Here is a 12,646-nt window from a genome sequence, read left to right as displayed (position 1 = left end):
ATTTCGTTTTATAATTATAGTGACTATTTATCCTGTCAGCTTTAGCATTGTTTTCCAACCCATTTCTGAATAAAGCTATTAGGCCCATACAAAATACTTAGATCCAGCCCTTTCTTAATATTATTATATCAATCACAGGTTTCATAGTACTTTCAGAAAACCAAATATAAACATAAGGTCTTCCATGTTTTTAAATATTTAAGGTCCTTTGCTCGGAAAATATTCACACCGTATACAGTAGTCATGGACACATTGACATCTTGTGGCAAGCAAAGGCAGGAATGCTTTTGTATGACCATTTTAGCACTAAACCATTACAAAGAACTGATATTTCTATAGATTCTACTCAGAAGACCTTAACAACAAGATTTGACAACAAGGTACACTTTGGGTACAGTCACATTGACAATTGGTATTTTGTACTGATAGAAAAATTGAAATTTACAAGATGAGAAACATGAAAGAAAAAGAAAATGTTTGCGACAGAGTAGGACTTTTTCTGCTCATTTAGATCTTGATTCACAGATTATATTAACAAAGCAAACAATAATAAATAGTGGTCCCGTGACCTTCCCACGTCTTTTTCATATGATTATGCTATTTTTATGCAGGAACCATTTTTATATTTGAAATTATTACTATTGGCTCGATATTTGTATTTCAAAAATATTTGCTCCTCGGTGGCACCCCCAATGGATTTTGCTCCCACATCTTGAAGGGATTATTCAAGTTGAGTGGACAATCAAAAGAACATTTAACTCACAATGGAAGATTCCCACCTTAAGTGAATGGACTTTCCTATGAATGTGCTGTTTGGCGTATAGATAATGTTTTTTTTATTATGATTACGTGCAATCATGCATGAATACATAACTTGCCCACGTAACTTCAAATTCCATCTTTTACCTGTAATCTTCCACTAACTGTGCTGAGGGCTTAGTTTGAAATCTTCATTTCCCTCCACTAGACAGAAGTTATAAAAGATGCTAAAATCATCTTCATTTTGTCTCTTTCCTGCTCATATCTCTTGGCTAGAGGCTTATGCTAATGGGAGCATTGTAAGCAAAGATCTGAGGTCCTTCTAATGATTCTGAAGCAACAAGATAGTTGACTTAAGTAGTTTATTATATCACTGCTACAAGCTAGAACCAAGAACTTTGCAATTATTGTGCATGTCTGATTTCTTTCTTTCTTTCTTTCTTTCTTTCTTTCTTTCTTTCTCTTATAAACCTAGAAGCTTTATTGATAGAAAGTTAGGAATGGCCAGTAAACTCTGGGTTTTCCTGTTAGTATCATAGTGAACAGGCTCTACAAGGAAATGAAACCTCAGTCGTTAAGAAGATGTATTGAAATGCTTCTGTGTTGTGACAGAAGAATTATATTGTAATAGTAAGATAAATTTTATGTCTATGATAAAAGAATTGCTCACAGAATTGCTCAAAGTAGGAAATCAGGTTTTTAATGATATGCAAATACCACTCTCTGTAGTCTGCAATTTTGACCATGGCTTTAAATTCAGGTGAGATTTTTTTTATGACACAAAGAGGATGGCAGTTTGAAAGTAAACTGTTTCCAGCTAATCTGTAAAGAAACAGTGCATTGTTTTGTTCAGTCCCCTCTGATTCCCCAAGCATCATTTGTTCACTGTTAGAAAACAAAACTGTGAGAATTGTCTAGGATGTGGCACAAGATGTGGCAGCCAAGAACACCAGGAAGCAAAACAGAAATTACAAACAGAATTGTATACTGAAGTAGAGTACAGACGCTGAAGAAATTGGAAAGACAATGCTATAGAGTTGCAGACGTTTTAAAATTATATATAGTTTGGCTTAGAGAAAATGCTTCATCTCTTTATTTCTTGCAGTAATGGTCAGTTATTATGTAGTTAAACTGGAAATAGGTACTAAGGCTATAATTCTTATAATTTCAGAGAGGCTTTATAGAAAAGAATCAGTAAGGTGTGTACTTTAATCCTATGCCAAAGAAAGATTGCAGGGTGTAAAAAAGTGTCAAGGTATATTGTTATCTAGATATCACTGTAACACAGATCATGTCAAACAATATTGAAATGCAAACTCCAGCTCTGAGCTATGAAAAAAGGTGTTGAAAACATGGAATAGTTAGCCCAGGAGTTCAATGCTCAGTGTATGTTTTCACTAAAGGCATGTCACTGTTTGTTTGTTTTTCAGAAATTACCTCATAAGTATAACCCTTCTGCTAGACAGCAACAGAAGCAACAGAGGTTAGGTTCTATAGCTGGGGTTTCCTCTTAACAATGCAGACTAGAACCAGCTTGAGCCTCCCATTCACTAATCTGGTAAAATTAAACACCCTGGACACCTCTAATAGGCAATACTTCCCCCCTGGCAAGAATTGAGTCTGTAGAAATAAAAGAAAACTGAAAGGGAACCCAGCATTAGAATCATAGAATCATAGAACTGCACAAGCCAGGACCAATTCCAATTAAATCAACCCATCCAGGACTTTGTCAAGCCAAGACTTAAATACTTCTAGGGATGGAGACTGCACTACTTCCCTAGGTAACCCATTCCAGTGCTTTACCACCCTCCTAGTGAAATAGTTTTTCCCAATATTCAACCTGGACCTCTCCCACCACAAGTTGAGACCATTGCTCCTTGTTCTGCCATCCATCACTACTGTGAACAGCCTTTCTCCAGTCTCTTTGGAACCTCCTTTCAGGAAGTTGAAAGCTGCTATCAAATCCCCCCCTCACTCTTCTCTTCTGCAGACTAAATAGACCCAACTCCCTCAGCGGTCATATGCTCCAGCCCCCTAATCATTTTGGTTGCCCTCCGCTGGACCCTCTCCAAAGCATCCACATCCTTCCTGTAATTGGTGGCCCAGAACTGGACCCAATATTCCAGATGTGGCCTCACCAGAACTGAGTAAAGAGGAATAATCACGTCTCTGGATCGACTGGAAATCCTCCTCTTAATGCAACCTAATATACCATTAGCCTTCTTGGGTACAAGGGCACACTGTTGACTCATGTCTAGCTTCTCGTCCACTGTAATCCCCAGGTCCTTTTCTACAGAACTGCTACTTAGCCAGTTGGTCCCCAGCCTGTAACAATGCTTGGCATTCTTCCGTCCCAAGTGCAGAACTCTACACTTGTCCTTGTTGTACCTTACAAGATTTCTTGCGGCCCAGTCCTCAAATTTGTCTAAGTCACTCTGGACTCTATCCCTGCCCTCCAGAGTATCTACCTCTCCCCCTAGTTTAGTGTCATCTGCAAACTTGCTGAAGGTGCAATCCATTCACTCATACAGGTCATTAATAAAGATATTGAACAAAACCGGTCCCAGAACCAAACCTTGGGGCACTCTGCTAAAAACCAACTGCCATCCTGACATCGAGCCATTGATCACTACCCGCTGGGCCCGTCCTTCAAGCCATCTTTCTATCCATTTTACCATCCATTTATCCAATCCATATTACCTTAACTTGCTGGCAAGAATATTGTGGGAGACCAAATCAAAAGCCTTGCTAAAGTCAAGGTATATCACATTCACTGACTTCCCCGTATCCACACAGCCACTTACCTCATCATAGAAGTTGGTCAGATTAGTCAGGCATGACTTGCCCTTCATGAATCCATGCTGAATATTCCTGATCACCTTCCCCTCTTCCAAGTGCTTCAAAATGAATTCCTTGAGGATCCCCTCCATGATTTTTCTGGGGACTGAGGTAAGACTGACCGGCCTATAGTTCCCTGGATTGTCCTTCTCTTTCTTAAAGATGGGCATTTCATTTGCCTTTTTTCAATCATCCAGGATCTTTCCTGATTGCCACGAGTTTTCAAAGATAATGGCCAAAGGCTCCTCAATGACATTTGCCAACTCCCTCAATATCCTCAGATGTATTAAGTTCGGACCCATGGAATTATGTACGTTTAGCTTTTCTAAATAGTTCCTAACCTGTTCTTTCCCCACCAAGGGCTGTCCACCTTTGTTCCATATTGCATCACTTAGCACATTAGTCTGGGGGCTGACCTTGTCCGTAAAGACAGAGGCAAGAAGCATTAAGTACTTCAGCTTTCCCCACATCATCTGTCACTAGGTTACCGCCCTCATCTAGTATGGGCCCCACACTCTCTCTGATCACCTTCCACTTGCTAACATGCCTGTAGAAACCTTTCTTGTTATCCTTCACATCTCTTGTGAGTTGCAATTCCAATTGCTCTTTCGCCTTCCTGATAACTCCCCTGCATTCTCGAGCTATACATTTATACCCCACCCTAGTCATCTGTCCAAGTTTCCACTTTTTATAAGCTCCCTTTTTGTGCTTAAGTTCACCAAGGATTTCCCTGATAAGCCAATCTGATCTCCTACCATATTTACTTCTCTTGCTATGCATTGGAATGGTTTCTTTCTGTGCTATCAATAAGGCTTCTTTAAAATACTGCCAGCTCTCCTGGGATCCTTTCCCCTTCATGTTAACATCCCAGGGGATTCTGCCCATCAGGTCTCTGAGTGAGTCAAAGTCCACTTTTCTGAAGTTCAAGGTGTGTATTTTACTACTCTCTTTTCTTCCTTTGGTCAGGATCCTGAAATTTACCATCTCATGATCACTGCTTCCCTGGTTGTCAACTGCCTCTACTTCCCCTTCCAAAAACTTCCTGGATTGTCTGTGTACTTATTAACTTGGGAAAACACCACGAGCACTTTTAAAAGTATGTAACTAGAACCAAGTGTAACTGCCACGGGGCAGTATAGAAACTGGGACTTCTAAAGCTGTATATAGGAGCCTCTACCCTCTGAGCTAAAAGACAGCTAGTTCTCAGCCCATGCTGTAGAGATCTCTTGGTCTTATCTGTTGCTGTGATCTAGGTCCCACTGCATGGGACAGTGAACCACACTAGGTATGTGGATCACAAAAGCAACCATCCCAAAGTATGCAGGCCATGTCCTTTGCCTTAATTTCTCTTTAACATGCCATTCCCCTTCCCCTCTGTTACATACCACTGCTGATTATACTGAGTCAATGAAGACCCAAGATTTCACACGGATATTGACATCCACCTTTGATCGCGAAGTTGAGGAGTTCTTCCATTGCTGTCACCACCTCTACAACTGACCTGCTGTGGCTTGTTGCTAATATCCTGCCACTGCTGCTTCTAACTCTGCTGCTGTTTTCTGTAACACTGTTATCGCTGTTGCTTGCTGCTCATTGCCACCTCTGTAATGCTGCATTCTGAGATTCCCTCATTTAGCCCAGCTCCTAATTATTTCAGCTCTTGCTGACTTTTCTTAGGTAGCAAGGAACCTCTGGGCTGCTGCCTCTTCATTGTCTTTCACTGCAATACCAGGTCTAAAGCTTAGCCCCTTGATCTGCTCCTCTGTGACTTCAGCTCCAATAACCATTGAACAGAAACAAGGACTCTTAGCTGAGTACAATGAGCTTGGCCTTTAAACAGTGGAGAGGAGAGTGTCAAATTATACTAGAATATAGACAATGAGCACAGACTGTGATGCTTCCTAACACATCCATAGAATGCTCAATGCTTCATCTCTTCATTCCTTGAAAATGGGCTGAGAAGCCACTGCAAAGAAGTTGCATTAATTTTACTGAGATGAAAGTGCAACCTTCTTCAAAGAAGCAGATATATATGTACAGTTATGAGAAGCAATGAACCAGATTTGGCACTTACTGATGCCCCTTTATTTGTAATAGGTAACACTTCCAAATAACGACAAATTTTAAGAAGTTAATTTTCTGTAAATAGACTTCCAACCCTGGTCTACACTAGGAAGTTATTTTGAAATAACTCCCCTTATTCTGAAATAACAAGGTGAGCATCCATGCTACCAAGTCCATCATTTCTAATTAACAGGCTTATTATTTCAAAATAACTCCTGCTTATCAAGTGGCATGACACTTATTTTGAAATTGTTATTTCAAAATACCATTAGCGTGGATGCTCAGCTGCTCCTATTTTGAAATAATTGGCCTACAGAGGCCTCTCACAGCTGCCATTGTGGCCACTTTGGCCCCATCCCTGACAACTCCACTGTTCCCCTTTTCCTAAGGTACGTCTGGACTATGGGGGTTTTCTGGAATACCAGAAATATCCCAAAAAAACTCCACCGCATCCAAGGAATGTGTTTGCTCTTCTGCTTTTTTCTGCAGAAGAGCAAACACATTCTTTTGGGAAGCCCTGTATACTTCGTTCTATGAGGAATAAGGGCTCCTTCAAAAGAGGAGGCTTTTTCTCCATTTGGCCCTGTCTAGACAGGGCCAAAAGGTGGAAAAGCCTCTTCCGGAAAAGCAATTGGAAAAAGCTACACAGATTATGGAGTGCAATTTGCGTAGCTTTTTCTGAAAAAAGGCTATAGAGAAGACCTAGCCCTACAGACTTTAAAGCTGCAGGCAGAAGGAAAAGTGTTTGTGGCACCACACCAGCTCTGCCAGCCCCATGCCACATGGCCCCCTTCAGTGCAGCCAGGGAAGACCACAGCTCTTCCTCCGAGCCCACCATAGTAGCCAGCATGCCTGCAGCAACATCTGAGCACCAACATGGACTGGTGTAGTGATCCTGGATCTCATCAAAATCAAGGGTAAGACCAATATTTAGGATCGCCACACCAAGAGCACAATGCCGAGGTCTTCAGCCTATACATACCTAGGGTCTAGTGTTCCCTCTAAAGTGTCGGGTGGCACAGCTTCACAGGTGATTAATCAGCACCACCCAGTCAGAGGCTCAGGGCTCCATGCATGGAGCTGACTGACTGGGCCAGGCCGATTAACCAACTGTGAAGTGGTGCTGTCGTGCTGCTTAGAGGGAAAACTGCTGGGGCAAGCAGTGGGTGGTGAGGGGTTGCGTACCCCTCACTTGGGCTTCTCAGCCTGGGACTCGCACAACTGCTTGTTCATGTGCGTGCTTGTGGAGCACCAGTTTGGAACACCCATGATGCTCTCACACAGGAACCCCTCACTCCTCACAAAGTTCTTGCACAAGTCTGCCTTACTCTGGCTTCCGTGGTGGGACACTTTCCCATGACAAACCACCATTAAGGAAGCTTGGGTCATGGAAACACACAGCAGTGACACACACATCACAGACTCATGCCCACACTCAGGTAGCATCTGCTTCCCATCAAGCACACTGATAAGGAGAAGACCAATCCCCTACATGGGAACCTTCTGGGGAGAAGAAGAAGAGGGGATTCCAGTAGAACTTTCTCCAGAACACACACACACACACACTCTCCTCTGGCATACAGAGATAGAAGTCCTCTCTTTGTCAGACTCCACCACTGCCAGACCTGAACAATGCAGGACACAGAGGTAAGACAAGCCACCTCATCCCCCACCTCCACCCTATGCAGCAGAATGGCATTGATGGCCTTGACCACCTATAGAATTATAGAAACATAGAATTATAAAGTTAGAAGAGATTTTGGGTGGGCACTGAGTCCAACATCCTGCTCAAAGCAGGACCAAAACCAACTTGATCCCAGCCAGTAAAGCTGGGACTGAAAAACCTCTAGGGATGGAAATTCTACCGTCTCCCTAGGGAACTCATTCCAGTGCTTCACCACATTCCTAATAAAGCAGTAAAACAATTAAACCTGCATGATCATAGCCAGGACCATGGATTTCCCCATGTTGAACTGGTTCCTCTCAGAGCAATAGCTGTCTAGTGTGGTGAGCTTCCATAGGGTGATGATGATGAACTTCTGGAGGGAAACAGCAGGTCACAGATGGTTCTGCTATCACCTGAGGGAAAGGGTAAGCCATTCACAGAGCTCCAGGAAGGTGGCCTTCCACATGTGGAATTTCTGGAGTCACTGCTGGTCATCCACTACTGCAGGATGATATGGTTCCACTAGTTAGAACTGGTCTCACTCTGCCAGAAGTGGCATTCCACAGTGTGCAGAGGATGGAGGGGAATTTGGTGCATCAGGAGCACTAGGGCCTGTGTGAAGAGGTTCCCCTGTTGGGGCTGGTCATTGTGGTCCTGAAACACCATGCAGGCAGTCTGAATAAGATGTGCCATGGGGTGCAGCACAAGGTCCAAGAGCCTGGCACCTCTTTGCAGCAGTTACGGCTCCCTGGTGTCAGTGCTGTGGTGTCCTCATAGTGGAGAAGTTATGTGTGAGACATGGTTATAGAGCGGTTTAAATGTGATTCAGGCTTCAATATGTGTGGATGTGCTATTTCAATATAATTTCAATATAATTCTACACTATTTTGATGGTGCCTTGTAGTGTGGATGCGCTATTTCAAAATAGCTATTTTGGGAGTTATTATTTTGAAATAACTTATTTTGAAATAATATCCTAGTGTAGATATACTCCCAAAAAGAAGCTTGATCTCATGATGTTAGTCTATTTACATGTGAGATATTTAAGACATTTCTAATTCAAATAGTTGCTCACTACTTTGCATCAAATATCTGTAAATATTAGCGTATGATAATGAGGCAGTATATAGTTAAGTTTTCAATGTTTTGCTTTCTTATTCACCAATCCACAAAAGTGCAGCTGACTCCAGATAAGAAGTTTGTGTGTTTAGATAACAACAGCACCATTCAGACTCAGAAAAGAAAAAAACATTTCTAATGATGAGAGTAATGGAATAGTTTGTCAAGGGTTCTGGTGGAGTCTCCATAATTAGATTATTCGCTCTAAAAGGTCTCTTCTAGTTCAAACAGTGAATAATGCAGGGAAGTCTTGTAGCCTGTGTTATATAGGAGGTCATACTAGAGATGATCATAGGGTATGTATAGATTGCACCCCTCTGCCTGCAGAGGGATGCAGATTAGGCTGGGCGAAATTGCTAATGAAGCAGGGATTTAAATATCTCACACTTCATTAGCATAAAAATGGCCACCTTTTTTTCCTGCACGGAGCTTTGTCAGAGAAAACCGGCAGTCTAGAGGCTGTTCTATTGCTAAAGAAAGCCTTTCCCAATAGATCCCTTATGCCTTGTAAAACGAGGTATACAGGATCTATCAGAAAAGGTTTTCTTTAGTGATAGATCATCCCTAGACTGCCTCTTTTCTCTGACAAAGCTCCATGCCGGAAAAAAGCGAGGGCCATTTTAATGCTAATGATGTGTGGGATATTTAAATCCCCGCTTCATTAGCAATTTCACCCAGCCTAATCTGCATCCCTCTGCCAGCAAAGGGGTGCAATCTAGACATACCCACAGTGTTCCCTTCTAGTTTTAGAATCTGTGAATTATTGTAGAAAAGTCAGTTGAGGTGTTGTTTGAAATACTGTTTTATAATCTGTTTTCCAGTGTTAAAATTCAAGAAGAAAAGCAACTATCCCCTCACCCTGAAAATTGAAAACAAAAATTGTATTTGATTGAGTAGTCTCCTCTAAACCATAAATGTTAGACAGGAATTACAAAGGATGAAAGAGAAGGAAGGGAGATAAGAGATATACTTTATCGACTATCATATCTTGTGATTATAAAGGGTGAAGCATATAAATAGACATTCTGAAGTTCAGTTATTGTTTTTAAAGGATCAAATCTTATCCTAGAGAAACTTCAGAAACACCTTCAGAATGAAACTTGAGTTTCTCCGATTTGTACACTATTTTCCCCCACTTTAAAAAAATGCTGTGCTTCAGAAGGCTTATCAAGTGTTTCAGTCATTCCCTGCATAGAATACAGATTCTGTAAGAGGCAAAGAGCCCAAATGAGGGTTGACAAGCAAACATAAAAATCCTGGAAGTAGGTCCACAGTTCTCTAAAAGACTCTCAGCATAGCAGTAGGTCACCTCAGTCTGGGGGCTCTGGGCAGGAGTCTGAGGTATGAGAGGGGGCACTTACTAGGGGCAGCTCCCAGGTAATCAAGTATCAGAGGGGTAGCCGTGTTAGTCTGAATCTGCAAAAGCGACGAGGAGTCCTGTGGCACCTTATAGACTAACTGAAGTGTAGGAGCATAAGCTTTCGTGGGCAAAGACCCACTTCGTCAGATGCATGCGTCAGTTAGTCTATAAGGTGCCACAGGACTCCTCGTCGCTCTCCCAGGTAATGTGAAACAAGTGACTCCACTTAAACCTCACTCACTTGCAGGGAATCACAGACAGAGAAAGCTGCAGAAGGTGGAGCCTACAGGCAAAGACAACACCAGTACAGAGCTTCCTGTAAAGATGTCAAATTGATTGTTGAAGTATTCAAGAAAGCTAAAGAGAGATCATGAAAATTAAATCACATTCCACATCAACTGTGAATTCACAGCAGATTTAAGAGATCCAGCAGTGGGATACCCATCATCTCAGGTTCTACAGAGAGGCATTTAGGTGTTTAACTTCTAGATATATCCTGTGATAGGCATCCTGTGGTTAAAATCACAGCTGAATATGCATATGAAATTATATCTCAATTGCCATTACTTGCTAAGCTATACTCCCACTTCCTGACGACACATTTTGTTAGATGTCATGTCATCTTTGGCTGATGACATTTGGAAAAAATGTTCTAATTCAGAGTAAAAGGGCTGACTACCTCCTATTCGATTCCTCCTGGCCACAGATGCCTCTTCAGTGCTCCACTAATAGTTTCTCCTCAAAGGGCTCCTAACATAGACTCCACACACTTTTTTCTGAGGTTAAAATACCCTTTGAGTTTATTCACAGCAAATAGCTCAAAATAAAACACAAATTCCTATATTAAAGTTCCAGAAACAAATGTTTCTCTTCCTACTCCCAGGGCTTTTGCACTCTTCCCCTTTTATGCTTGCGGTTTCTCCTGCATTAGCAAGCCAATCCGAGCAATTTTATAGCTAGAGTTTTAGTCCCAAACCCCAAGACTCCTCAGGAGCATGCTCCTGCTAGCACACTCTATTCTCCCTACGAGCATAACACCTCCCTTCCCACCCTCAAGAAGGTCTAGACAGCACCCTTCTGTCAGAATAAGCAATGCAATTTGCACCATGCAAATTGCATACCTTATTCCAAGTCTAGGTTGAAAGAGCTTATTTTCAAATTTGGTGCTACGTAGACAGTGACAAATTTCAAAATAAGGCACTATTTTGACAAATCCCTTAACCCTCGTGGAATGAGGGTTACAGGGATCCCAAAATAGCACACAGGAAATAACAGGAGCATTTAAAGAGGTACTGTTGCTATTTTGGGATACTTCTGATATCCCGAAATAGTACCGCCTTCTAGATGTACCCTCAGGAAAAACTCATCTTGGGTATGTCTAAACTACACCCCTCTGCCAACAGAGGGATGTAAATTGGGCACATCGCTATTGCAAATGAAGCAGCGATTTAAATATCCCGCACTTCATTTGAATAGAAATAGCCACCGCTTTATGCCGATGCGGCACTTTGCTGGCAAAAAGCAGCAGTCTAGAGGGGATCTGTCGACAAGGAAAGCCTTTTCCATCCAATTCTGCAAACCTCGTTGCACGAAGCATATGGGATCGGTCGGAAAAGGCTTTCCTTGTCAACTGATCCCTATCTAGATTGCCTTTTTTTTGCCGGCAAAGTGCCGTGTCGGCAAAAAGCAGCAGCCATTTCTATTCAAATGAAGCATGGGATATTTAAATCCCCGCTTCGTTTGCAATAGCAATGTGCCTAATCTACATCCTTCTGTTGGAAGAGGAGTGTAGTTTAGACACACCCTTTGATTCAGAATTGATTTAACCCAAGACCTTCTAGTCTATGGACATGTACCCTCATACCCTTGACCTTTTCTCACTGTTCATGTTTTTGTGTCTGTCATATATTTTTTTTTTAAAGAACCAATAGTTGCATGTTTAGAAAGGAGTTGTGTTTGCATTGAGTTTAACAGATGAGTTGCATAAATCCACATGGACTTTTGTATCAGAGTAAAGTCAACAGCCCTTTTGTAAATTTAAATAATTCAATGATTGTCATGTATTCTTCTTGCAAAAAGCGAGGAATAGGGGAAAACAACAAGATCATCTATGAGCTACACACTGCTGTGTCTGCATCATGTGATCTCCCTTATGTTACCATTATACCTTTTTCAAATTGGATGACAGACTGTAGATTCAGATGGTCTGATACTCTTTCTGCTATTTTATAAAGCCATCCTTCTGCTCCTGCTTAGGTGACGTTGGGGGAAAGACATGTTGAGAGTCCTTTCTGTATTTCAGCTATTGTTACAGAGAAAGGGAACTCTTCTCACAGGTACTGTGTTGGTTCCTCATTGCTTCTAGGGATGCATACTGTTGCCCCAAGGAGACTAGTGAAGATTTGGGTCTATGTCCCCACCTGCCTCTGTGTCAGAATGTAGGATGGATCAGATGCATTGAATATCTTATGTACCAAGTTTCCTTGAGAAACTATATTCACTGTCTGAGCTGCCCCAGATAGGGATGTGTTCTCCCCTAATGCAAGAGAGTGCCTAAATGACACAATTTGTTACTTTGATTTCTCCTTTTTGTGGCAATGTCTCTTCAGCACTGAATCTCCCTTGTGAAGTATTCATAGTAACTGATTGATGTAAGTAATTCTGACAAGACTACCTTACAAATGCTGATAAAATTGCATAACTGATTTATGCTCCAACTCTAAGCAAGTTTTAGTTGAACTTCAAGTAATATCTTATTGATCACATGCTGTTCCAGATAATATGTTATTTAAAATAGCAAATATGTCTCAGTCACTCAGGAAACATACATTTAAGAAATC

This window comes from Pelodiscus sinensis, chromosome 1 (assembly GCF_052426305.1).
Source record: "Pelodiscus sinensis isolate ZL-2025 chromosome 1, ASM5242630v1, whole genome shotgun sequence".
Taxonomy (NCBI): Eukaryota; Metazoa; Chordata; order Testudines; family Trionychidae; genus Pelodiscus; species Pelodiscus sinensis.
The sequence above is the reverse complement of the archived record's forward strand: the minus strand, read 5'-3'. Positions refer to the sequence as shown.